This window comes from Olea europaea, chromosome 5 (assembly GCF_002742605.1).
Source record: "Olea europaea var. sylvestris chromosome 5, O_europaea_v1, whole genome shotgun sequence".
In the NCBI taxonomy this organism is placed as follows: domain Eukaryota; kingdom Viridiplantae; phylum Streptophyta; class Magnoliopsida; order Lamiales; family Oleaceae; genus Olea; species Olea europaea.
The window spans coordinates 5,588,082-5,599,985 of record NC_036241.1 but is presented as its reverse complement, the minus strand read 5'-3'; the positions used below and the strand labels follow the sequence as shown (position 1 = coordinate 5,599,985).

The 11,904-nt window shown below is 38.5% G+C and overlaps 1 long non-coding RNA gene across 1 annotated transcript; it reads right to left on the bottom strand.

Moving 5' to 3' along the window:
* Positions 1-636: 636 nt before the first annotated feature.
* LOC111394481 lies at positions 637-11,898 on the bottom strand. Its single transcript, XR_002702611.1, has 4 exons — positions 11,643-11,898; positions 11,440-11,481; positions 1,670-2,232; positions 637-902 (listed from the first exon to the last, which is right to left on the bottom strand). It is a non-coding gene; the product is annotated as an uncharacterized LOC111394481 (long non-coding RNA).
* Positions 11,899-11,904: the final 6 nt, after the last annotated feature.

Genomic DNA, 11,904 nt, shown 5'->3' with positions numbered 1-11,904 from the left:
CTTGAAACAAATTCTAAGAAATATTGTACAAAAATATTTCATTTTAATTGTCAATTTCCATATAAAACAAAGTCAAACGAGCATCAAAAGATAGATGATTTTCTAAATTTTTTTATTTTTTTGTTAGTAATGGAAACAAATTTCATTCCCAATACAGGTAAAATATATATTCTTTTAATTGACAATTTTCATATAAAACAAAGTCAAACGAACAAAAAAAAAACTCTTATTTTAATATTTTCCACTTGAAAAATTATAACAATCAAACACAATAATTTACAATTCTCAGGAAAACAGTTTCTAAACAATTCAATTCCCTAGAATTCATTTTCAATTCAATTCAATTCTTTCTTTACAATCAAACGGACCCTAATATCAATAAATTACGAACCAAATGGACCAAACTTATTTGTTCTCCAATTTACCAAAATATAAAGTTTAATATAATACTAGCTTTGGCCTGTGCAATGCACAGACTCTGTTATTTTTAAGGTAATGTTAGTGTTGAATGTTTAGGATTAAAGAGAGAGATGTGCGTTGAATGTTGTCAGCAAAATAAACTCAATTTGACGAAGTAAATTTACACATGAGAAGCAAAATAAACTCAATTTGACGTTGACGAAGTAAATTTACACATGAGAAGCAAAATAAACTCAATTTGACGAAGTAAATTTACACATGATTTCACCCATAAGATACAATTACGAAGCATCCAAAGAGTGACGAAATAAAGAAAACTTCAACAAGATCCATAGAGAAATTATCTTTCGAACTGGTCATGTAAAAAATAAAACAAAGAACAAAGATAACTTCGGATAAGTTTGGAAAGAATAATTTTTCATCAGTATACAATCATCCTCTGTTGCATATATTTGTTCATCCCATGCTTTCTGATCTTTGTCCTACAGAAAATATGAATAGATTAATCAGTCAAAGTAGAATATACTATATTCGCGCAAGTACAATGAGGATTAAAATAAAAAGTGCACACTTTTCTTTTCCTTCTTCTTTGCTGAAATTCAATTAGACCAAAATCAAATCACCGGTCTGAGAACTAACAAATATTGTCACATGACACTTATGTATGAATGATTCTTAAACACTAATTTCCAAAACGTAACTTCTTTAATGTCTATAAAGTTATGAATAATCGAATAGCAAACTTGTTATGGAAAAAAAAGTAACACCCCAATTCAATTTGGTACATACAGGATCGATAATTAGCAGCAATGAGCCTTGCTCCCGTCAGCATAAAGGAAAAGAACAACAATAAGAATCTCTCTAACAAAATCAACATAAAAGGCCTATATTGTCTCCTCTTTAGTTTCTAGCTCAATACATCGCATCCTCTACATAAAAAGGTCAATATGAATTGCTAGAAACTACTTACTCATTTGGCTTCAACACCACAATATCCCCACCTGGTAATGCATATGAGTCTCCAGGTATAGCCATTAGCATAGACTTGAGATTGCAGTGGGAGGTTTCACTATTTCAAAGTCATAATTTGGATCTCCATTGGTTGGGTAGCATTGTATCAAATGCACTATATAGAAGTATTTTATCAAGTATGCATTTTAGTAGTGCATTTGTTTCATCTAAGAACTTTTATTTATTTGAGTATTGAAAAAAAAAATACCAAACTATATTTGCAGGTACACTGACATACCAAGCACCTTGCACCTGTGAAATTTGTATCCCACGGGCATTTTTTTTCACTCGAATCCACCCCTACCTGGAGAAACAAAATGCAACTTTACTTTTTAACAGCTTACTCGTAGAAAACAAAAGTAATGAACAAACAAAAGCATTAATAGACTATAACAAAAAAGAAAATTCTGATCCTCCAATCCACAAGTTCCTACCAGCCTTGACAAGATGTCCCATTAGTATCAACTTTCATTTTATAACAACAAAGAAAATCAACATAATTCTAGCAAAAAAAAAAACCAACAAAAATTTTTATTTTAACAAAGTACTTTACCTGTCTACCAACTTCAGCAGACAGCTCTAGTCTGAGTCAACTAACAATGGGGACAAGAATGTATGTGCTAGAAATATGTCTTTGCAATCAGATAGCTATTTTTGAGGAAATTAAAAGAAACATCACTTCGAAAGTAATTGACAAGTGCCAAAAGGGTACCTAAATTACCATGGACGTATATCACTTCCATTGACTCTCAGAATGTTTTACCTCAGAGCTAACCCCGTGTTAAGGTACAGCAATCATGCCTGGGAGTAAGAGTTTAGTAAAAAAAAAAAAAAAAAAGGGATTATTGTATACTTTCTGCAGAAAATCCATGACCACGAACAGATTATAAACCAGGTGAAGAAAACACTTTAATGGACACAATACCTGGTAAAGTTGGATGTACAGTTTTGGCAAGATATTTAGTTCAAGAGGAAACTAATATTTGAAATAAATCTAGTGAAAAGAGTTGGCAAGAAGAAGACAATGTGTAACAATTACCCGAGATTCTAACATCTCTTATGAATAGTAGCCATCAAAATAATCATCTAGAATACTCATTAAAGTCCTACAAAGAAAACATAACCAACTGGGCATCAAGAGAAAAAAATATGAGCAACCTACAATTTCCTGTAGCACCCACTTTAGAAGACTTTGGTCGACTGCAAAATGAAGCACTTGATTCTGTGACTGCCACGTAGAACCAGGTGAATGTATTGTCAACTTTGATTGACAAAATGAGTCGGAAGCTGGATACGTACAAGTAGTCCACTGCAGGGTCGAGTGGAGGTACTGCTGTAGTTGTTGCAGCTCCAGAATCAAGTATCCTAAATGTTTGAGGGAAAATGAGATGCGAAGGATGTGGAAAATTTCTTGTGGCAAATGGAAGTTTATTTCGAAAGGGTGAATATCCTAGAAGGAGGGATGAAAGTTCGAACAGCAACTATGTAACTTTCGGATACAGCCGCGTTATGGTAGAGACACAAGCTGGCTGAAGTTGCGTCCAAGGTTGAAACCTGGGACAAGTTTAAGAAAGAGTTGAAAAGGCAGTTTTATGCCGAAAATGTTGTATACGAGGCCCGTAAGAAACTGTGGGAATTGAAGCACAAGAGCACTATTCGTGAATACGTCAAGGAATTCACGACCCTCATGCTCCAAATTCCTAGCATGCCTGATGATGTGTTATTGTTCTATTTCTTGGATGGTTGTGAAAATTGGGTAACACAGGAACTGTAGCATCGGGGAGTTAAGACCATGGACGAAGCCATTGTTGTGGCGGAGTCATTAACCGAATTTCAGAAAAGTGATGAAACGCAGGCAAAGCCAACCAAACCTGCCAAGGGAAATTTTGGCAAAGGCGGGAATGAGGGAAAAAAGTATAAGCTGCGGAGCAGGCCTGCTTGGAAATCGAATTATAAGGCTGATTACAGACCCGTTGGCAACAAACAAAGTCCTTGGCGGAAAGAGTATGACGAAAAGAAGAAAGGAAAGTTTGCACCACAGGAGTGTTTTGTTTGTAAGGGGCCGCATTTCATGCGAGATTGCCCCAAACTCGTGTCGCTGGCTTCTATATTGGAAACGCAGCAAGAAACTACAACCTGCCAGGACTCAGGGGCTGGTCAGATGGGATCACTCCAGTTGTTTAATGCTCTTAATGCTAAGATCGTTCCGGGTTTGAACGGGGAGAAAGGGCTGATGTATGTGCGGGCCCAAATGAATGGGAAGCAGGTGCAGGCGCTCGTAGATACGGGGGGCACGCATAACTTTATTACAGAGGGTGAAGCTTGTAGATTGGGACTTAATGTTCAGCATGGGGGCGGAATGTTGAAAACTGTGAATGCGGCAGCAAAGCCTCTGGTCCATGTAGTTCGGGGAGCAGAACTAAGCTAGGGTTCTTGGAGGGGACCCATTGACTTGTCCGTTGCATCAATGGACGACTTCAAGCTGGTATTGGGACTTGACTTCCTGCGGAAGGTAAACGCTACCCCTTTACCTTCGTTTGGTTCTATTTGTATTCTTGAAAAAGGTTCCTCTTGTTTGATTCCCACAATTTCGGTGAGGATGGAGACCAGCCAACTTTCAGCCATGCAGCTGGCCAAGGATTGGAAAAGGAGCGAGCCAACATTTATTGCTCGGTTGGCAGCCGAGGCTGAAACTATTATTGATGATGCAGTTTTACCTACTAAGATCAGAAATATTTTGGAGGAAAATCGGGACTTAATGCCACCTAAATTGCCCAAAAAATTACTACCCCGAAGGGAGGTGGATCATCGGATTGAGCTGGAACAAGCTGCTAAACCTCCGGCAATGTCTCCATATCGAATGGCTCCCCCGGATTTGGAGGAACTCGGAAGACAGTTGACAGAATTGGTTGAAACTGGAAAGATCAGACTCTCGAAGGTTCCTTATGGTGCCCTGGTTCTATTCCAAAAGAAAGCAGACAGCTCCTTGCGAATGTGATACCGGGCACTAAATAAGGTAAATATAAAGAATAAATATCCCATTCCTTTAATTGCTGATTTGTTTGATAGACAGTGGAAGTTCTATATAAAGGTGGCTTTGCAAAAGGGATATTACCAAGTCCGAATAGAAGAGGGTGATGAGCCAAAAACTGCTTGCATTAGTCGGTATGGGTCATTTGAGTGGCTTGTCATGCCTTTCGGCCTGACCAATGCTTCAGCCATGTTTTGCAATTTGATGAACCGGATTTTTCAGCCGTTATTGGATTGTTTTGTGGTAGTCTACCCCGATGACATTGTCATCTACAACAATTCGTTGGATGAACATGTTGAACAATTGGGAATCATTTTCCAAGTACTGCGGGAGAATATGCTTTTTATAAAGAAGGAGAAGTGTTCATTCGCCAAAGAGGAGGTAAACTTTTTGGGGCATGTAATCAGGTTTGGCCGGTTGCCGATGGATGAGGCAAAAATAAAGGCCATAAATGATTGGGATCCGCCAATTAAGGTGACTGAGTTGCGGTCTTTCTTGGGCCTTGTGAATTATTATCGGAAGTTCATCCAGGGCTACTCATCTCAAGCAGCCCCTTTGATGGATCTGTTGAGAAAGAATCAAAGGTGGGATTGGTGGATTAAGTGTCAAAGGGCCTTCGATAACCTGAAGGTAGCCATTACGACAGAACCTATTCTGGTGTTGCCAAATTTTAACAAGTGTTTTGAGGTACAAACTGATACTTCAGATTTTGCTATCGGGGGTGTGTTGATGCAGGATGGCTACCCAATTGCATTGAAAGCCGAAAACTAAATGAGAGAGCATCGTTATACGATGCAGGAAAAGGAAATGACCGGAATTATTCACTGCTTGCAGGTATGGTGCCACTACTTGCTTGGTTCTCGTTTTGTAATTAAAACGGATAATGTGGCGACGAGTTATTTTCACACCGAAAAGAAGCTAAGTCCGAAACAAGTATGGTGGCAGGATTTCTTAGCTAAATTTGATTTTGTGTTGGAGTATAAGCCAGGAAAGGCCAATGTGGTGGCCGATGCCCTCAGCTGAAAGGCAGAACTTTCGGCCACTAGCCAAGTGACCGGAACATTGCTGGGATTAATCAAAGAAGGTCTGGAACATGACCTGGTTGCAAAGGACTTTATGCAGGCTATCCGAGAGGGTAAAACTCAAAAGTTCTGAGTGGAAAATGGGATGCTTTATTCCACTGGACAACGGGTATTTGTTCCTAAGTGGAACCATTTGAGACGGGATATTACTCGGGAATGCCATGACACAAAATGGGCTGGACATCCAGGGATTGATCAAACCCTGGCCTTGATCGAAAGAGCATACTATTGGCCTCATATGCGGGATCAGGTGGAGACTTATGTGAGAGCGTGTCTTGTGTGCCAATAAAACAAGGTAGAAAACAGGCTGTCGGTAGGTCTACTTGATCCTCTTCCAATCCTCAAGCAGTCATGGGATGTGGTAACCATGAATTTTATCAGTGCATTGCCGAAATCAGATGGGTTTGCTCTATTATTGTTGTTGTTGACCGGTTCTTGAAATATGCAACCTTCATTCCGGGACCAAAAGATTGCACAGCTGTAGAGACAGCAAGGCTATTCTTCAAAAATGTTGTTAAGTATTGGGGACTGCCCTGAAACATAATAAGTGACTGTGATCCTCATTTCACGAGGAAGCTGTGGACAAAATTATTTAAACTCTTGGGAACATATCTGCATTTTTCAAGCAGCTTTCACCCGAAAATAGGCGGACAAACATAACGGGTGAATTCGCTGTTGGAATGTTACCTCAGGCACTGCGTTAGTGCCAACCAGCAAGATTGGGCAAAGCTGTTGGATATAGCCCAGTTTTCATATAATCTGCAAAAGAGTGAATCGACTGGCCAGAGCCCCTTTAAATAAGCAACAGGGCAACAACCATTCACGCCCCATTCATTATCTTCGGTTGGTGACTTAGGCTGAAGTCCAAGGGCCACAAAAATGGCTAAGTCTTGGGGAAAACATGCTGATTTGGCTCGAGCTTGTTTGGAAAAGACTCGGAAGTGAATTAAAAAGTGGGCAGATTTTAAGAGGCGACCGTTGGAGTTTAATATTGGCAAACAAGTTTTGGTGAAAGTTCTGCCACAACAGTTCAAGGCTTATCGAAAAATTCATAAGGGCTTAGTTCGAAAATATGAAGGACCATTTCCTATGGTGTCTAAAGTTGGGAGGGTATCCTATCGACTAGATCTTCCCAGCAGTTTGAAAATTCACCCTGTCTTCCATGTTAGCATGTTGAAACCGTATAATCCGGACATGGAAGAACTGGACAAAAATGAATCAATGCAAGCACTTCCCATTGTGACTAAATCTTCTAGAAAAGATGTCGAGGCTATCTTAGCAAACTGGGAGGTGAGACGAAGGGGCGTCCCCCCTTGTATGCTATATTTGATCAAATGGAAGGGACTACCGGAGTCCGAAGCGACTTGGGAAAATGGGGAAGATTTATGGCAATTCAAGGCTAAGCTCCGGCAGTACACGACAACGAGGGCATCGCCTAATTCAGTAGGGGAGTGACTTACGTCCCCCAGTGATGGCCGTATCCGTCTAGGCAGTGACTAGGAAAATTCAGCACAAAAAGGGTGCTACAACTGGACGAAACTGCCTTCAGCTAGGACTAGGGCTGGAAAACGTGAACAGTGAATTTTGCCAAGAAATTTGGAAGTTTCCGAGCCATAAACCACTATATTTTGAAGGCTTAAATTAGTGGGAAGTGACGTGATGGTTTAGAGTTTGCATGGGCTGTTTTGAAGACATAATCATTGCAAGAATTAAATGCAACCCGCATGTTGGTCTATAGTTTCAGTGAAGCAAACATCGGTCCTTGACACACCACTGAAATTCTCCAAACACAATCCTTTGCTCTAACAAGTACTTTAGGCTGCGCTAATCTGTCTGCACTATAAATCGGTGTCCTAACAAGTAATGCCTCCATTTCTAAATTGCGAGCACTATAGCCATCAATTCCCTTTCATAAACCAACTTCTGTTGAGCTCTACTGGTCAGTACTTGGCTGTAATAAGCGATTGGTCATTGGCCCTGTGTCAACACTGCCCCCAAACCATACCCTGAAGCATCAGTCTCCAACATAAAGGTTTCTGAGAAGTCAAGCAATGCAAGGACTGGAACTGTCGTCATTGATGTTTTTAGTCGTTGGAAAGCCGTCTCGGCCTTCGATGACCAGACGAGCATCTTTCTTAAGCAACTGTGTGAGTGGCCAAGATATTTCCCCATATCCTGCGACGAAGCGACAATAGCATCCCTTTAGTCCCAAGAATCCTCGTAGTTCTCTGAGGCTCTGGGGTGGTGGCCATTGCACCATAGCCTCTATTTTTTGTCGGCCACCACTCCCTCTACTGACACCAAGTGGCCCAAATACTCAAAACTTGCGGCTAAGTAAACAGACACTTCTTGGCGTTGGCATACAGTTGGTTTTTAGACAGTGTCCGGAACACGGTTTCCAAGTGTTGCTCATGGGCTGCAAGATCTATGCTATACACCAGTACGTCATCAAAAAATACTAACACAAACTTTCGTAAGAACTTTTTGAATACCTGATTCATCAAGGATTGGAATGTTGTTAGGGCGTTTGTAAGGCCAAATGGCATTACTAAGAACTCATAATGCCCTTCATGAGTCCGAAAGGCCGTTTTGTGTATGTCTTCCTTCTTAATTTTGATTTGTTGATTGCCCGCCTTTAAGTCCAGTTTTGAGAAAATGGTGGATTATCTGAGGCCAATTACTTCCACATCCGGCCACCATCTCGATCGTGGAGCACACCATAACATTCCTCTCAACCGAGCGCATCTAGTTCCACCATGGGTCAGCCTCAATTTTGTCCAGAATCGGCTAAGCTTGTTGGGTAACTCACAATTGTAACCCTATTCAGCCGAAGGTAATTCTATTGCCTTCTTCTTCTTCTTTTCTTTCAGTGTCAATATTTGTTTGGGGAATGATTTATACATGTCCGTGGTTTATAACAGTAGTGTGTTTAGTTGTTGATATGTGTTGTTTTGTGATTATATATTAGTGTATTAACCGTGCTGCTGCAGAAATGATCTGATGATTTTAGATGTGGCTTTGAAATGTGATTGAATCTACTTCATTGGCTGTAGAGGCACCCTGTTGCTGGATTATCTGGTAGTGTGATGAGGATCTGTGATTTGCATCAACGCGACTTTCCAAATTGGCATATTGGTAGTTTAGTAATAATGCTTAAAGAGTTGTGTTCTTTGTACAATAAGGAATTATAAAAAGGGAAACGTTGCTTTAGGCATGAGTGACTTTTCAAATAGGTGTGTTGGTACTAAAACTTGTGCTACTTTGACATGTGTTCTCTTTGTACATTAAGGAATTACAAAAATGGAAACCGTGAATATTGATCTAGCCACTGCTCAAGTGGAGACTGACTTCGTAAATTGTATGTTTTGATATTGTCACTAGTCCTATGACTGAATGGTTGATCTTTCTGTGGGGGTAGTCTCGTAGATTCTACATTCTTTAGCTATAAAAGATAGGATTTGCTTCTAAATGGAGCATAGAATTCTGATTATAACATGTTGAATAAGTTAACAATGACAGTCTTAAATGACAGTGAGCTGAATGGATTTGAGTTTGTATAATGGTGTCATGGCAAGAGACTTCCTGATATCAGGGTTTAATTTTTGATATTTCCCTTTTTTTTGAATGATTTCCGTCATAGAAGTTGACTTTATCATTATTAGCTGTTGGGGAAGACAATCGCATTATAATACTACTGGCACCTTTTATTATCAAGTGCTTTGCTGGTTAGTTCATGAAGTGTGTATTGCTGCTCTAAGTTATGGAAGGCCGTTGGTCTGGCAACCGGTCCTTTTGTACAGGTTCCATTTTGACGAGTTAGCATTTTATATATAAGGAAAAATGAAAATTTTTTTTTTGGTTCTTTATGCTCTCTGAATCTTCTATTTTCTCATGGTCCTTGTTTTCTTGAATTATCCCCCCCTCCCCCCGAGTCTTTCTGGGCTGAATTATAGAACTATAATGAAATATAAATTGAAAAGAAGAGCAACTGTTGGGAATTATAAGGTAAAGACTGGCTTCCTGTAACGGCATTCCTACTTTGGTAAATGCAGATTGTTTGAATTCATTATTCAGAATTTTAACTCTTTTTAGATTATTTATGTGACATGAATTTTTATGCTTTCTATTGACAGATTTTGGAGCAAGGAATTCGAGTAGTTGCATCCAAGGTATATTCTTCCAACGGTAAACGGGTAATATTTGTTCACTTTTATCTATTTTAGAACAACTTCCGACTGAGTATACGTAGAGAAATGCATTTTTAAGGGATTAATGCAATTGGTTGCACCATTTTTGCACAGATGACAGTGCGTGATGCTTTAAATTCACCACTTGATGAAGAAATGTCTGCTGATCTCAAAGTCTTTGTAATGGATGAGGAGGTAAGTGTACAAATCTTGACCTAGTTCATTTTTATTCTTTTTACTTGCCACGACATTTTTTTGACTTATTCTGTGCTCTTGTACAGGTTGGCGAGTAAAGGTGAGCGTTGGCCAATGTTACATCCCAAAGAGTTTAACATATTTGGAAGAGTAGCTCGATTTCCTTATAATGTTACTCCAAAGTCTTTGTAATGAGTGAAGAGGAAATTACTCTATCTAATCTTTACCCATTTACTTGTGCTTGTATGCCGCAATGATTATGAATTAATAAGTCATTATTTATATAAAATAAGAATATCATATTGGAATGAATTTGTATATATGCTAGGATATCTCTTTTGTGCCACGATGAAACACACAGCTATCGACTTTATCTAAGGCATTCTTGTAGATGGTTTGATTGTCCTCAAACATGCTTGAATATAGATATTCTTTTGATCTTGATATCCTAAATTAAGAATGACTTGATTTGTAAATTTACCTTTGATTTAATTTGTATCTATTAAACTGTTTTGCCAAATTTAATTTAGGTTGTGTATCTTATACCTGAAAAAAATTTCAAGATTCACCAATTTCAAAATTTATATGTTATTTAATACTATATTAACATTAAACTATTAAATTTTATTAAATAAATATTATAAAAAAATACTATCAAAATTTCAAAGTAAACGTGTTTTTCAGTTATATGTTTTGAGAGATATTTTTTCAAAATGGAAAAAAAACGCATTTTAAGCAATTTCAAAACAGACACTCAAAACACAAAACCCAAAATGAATTCAAAATTCAAAACTACAAAACTGAAACGCGAAGAGAACAATCCGTTATTGATTGAATTGAACTGCAGAAATTACAAATAAAAAAAAATGTTTACAAGACTCCCTCTATCCACTCAATATTTGCCTGCCTCCCAAGCCCCCCTTTCCCTCTTATTTATATCCACTTCCTAACTACTTTTCCCTCTTATTTGGCCTACAACAGAATGCTGTTATCCTTCCCCCCATCTTCTAGTTGCTTCTCAACCTTTCTTGCTTCTTCTAGAGTATGTAATCCGTATGGGAGGCCTATCAGTATTATCCCCTAAAAGTCATTGATCATGGAAAGATCATCAATGATAAACTGGAAGGGGGTAAAAACTTTGGAGGAAAAAAGGCTAGTTATACCTAAAATCCAGGAAAGATAGTACCATTTCAAAGCATTCGTGGCAAATTTTTGGTACGGTAATCTTGTAAAGTCTAATTAAGGAAAGGCACCATTTTCTTATGAGCTGATAGCTGCCTTGTACACAATGAAGTGTTTGACATAGTCCTACTCTTGTATCACCCATGTTCCAAGTTAGTGTAAAATGCATCTAATATGTGACCTTTCAGAAGAAAACTTCCTCCATCCTTGGAAATTCCAATGTATCCCCAAATCCCCTAAACTATGCCAATACCACAAATGCATCTCGTGCTCAAAATTTCAACAAATTAACATTTTTCTTGGAGATATAAGGTTTGAACACACATGCTACCTCAATATCAGCAAATTCTTTTACAATCTGAAGTCCAGTACGCTGACAAGCAGAGTAGCAGCTGTTATAAAAAACTCAATAATAGCAAATAGTATGACGTTTGATTTCAACTATGTTCATATTATAAATCACTCAAATTTGCAAATTTCTAGCTTTTTAATTTATCTAAATTATGCAAAGTAGGAAAAAAAGAATTACAAAACCTCTGATGTCAAAGACAAATTATTCTTCTCGGTCATATGCAATCATCTTCCTGGAGGGAGGCAAAAATGACCATGCAAGCCCCCATCTAGATGTCTGGCCTTGGAGAAATTCTGTTGTCTTAACTATGGTGACTCCAACATTCCAAAGTTTGCAGATCAGGATATTGAGGTTTGATTTTCTTCCAACCATTGAAGTGCACCACCTAAAATAAAGGGGAAAAGATGAACATGAAGGCAGTTGAATGGCTGATTTTAACAGAAA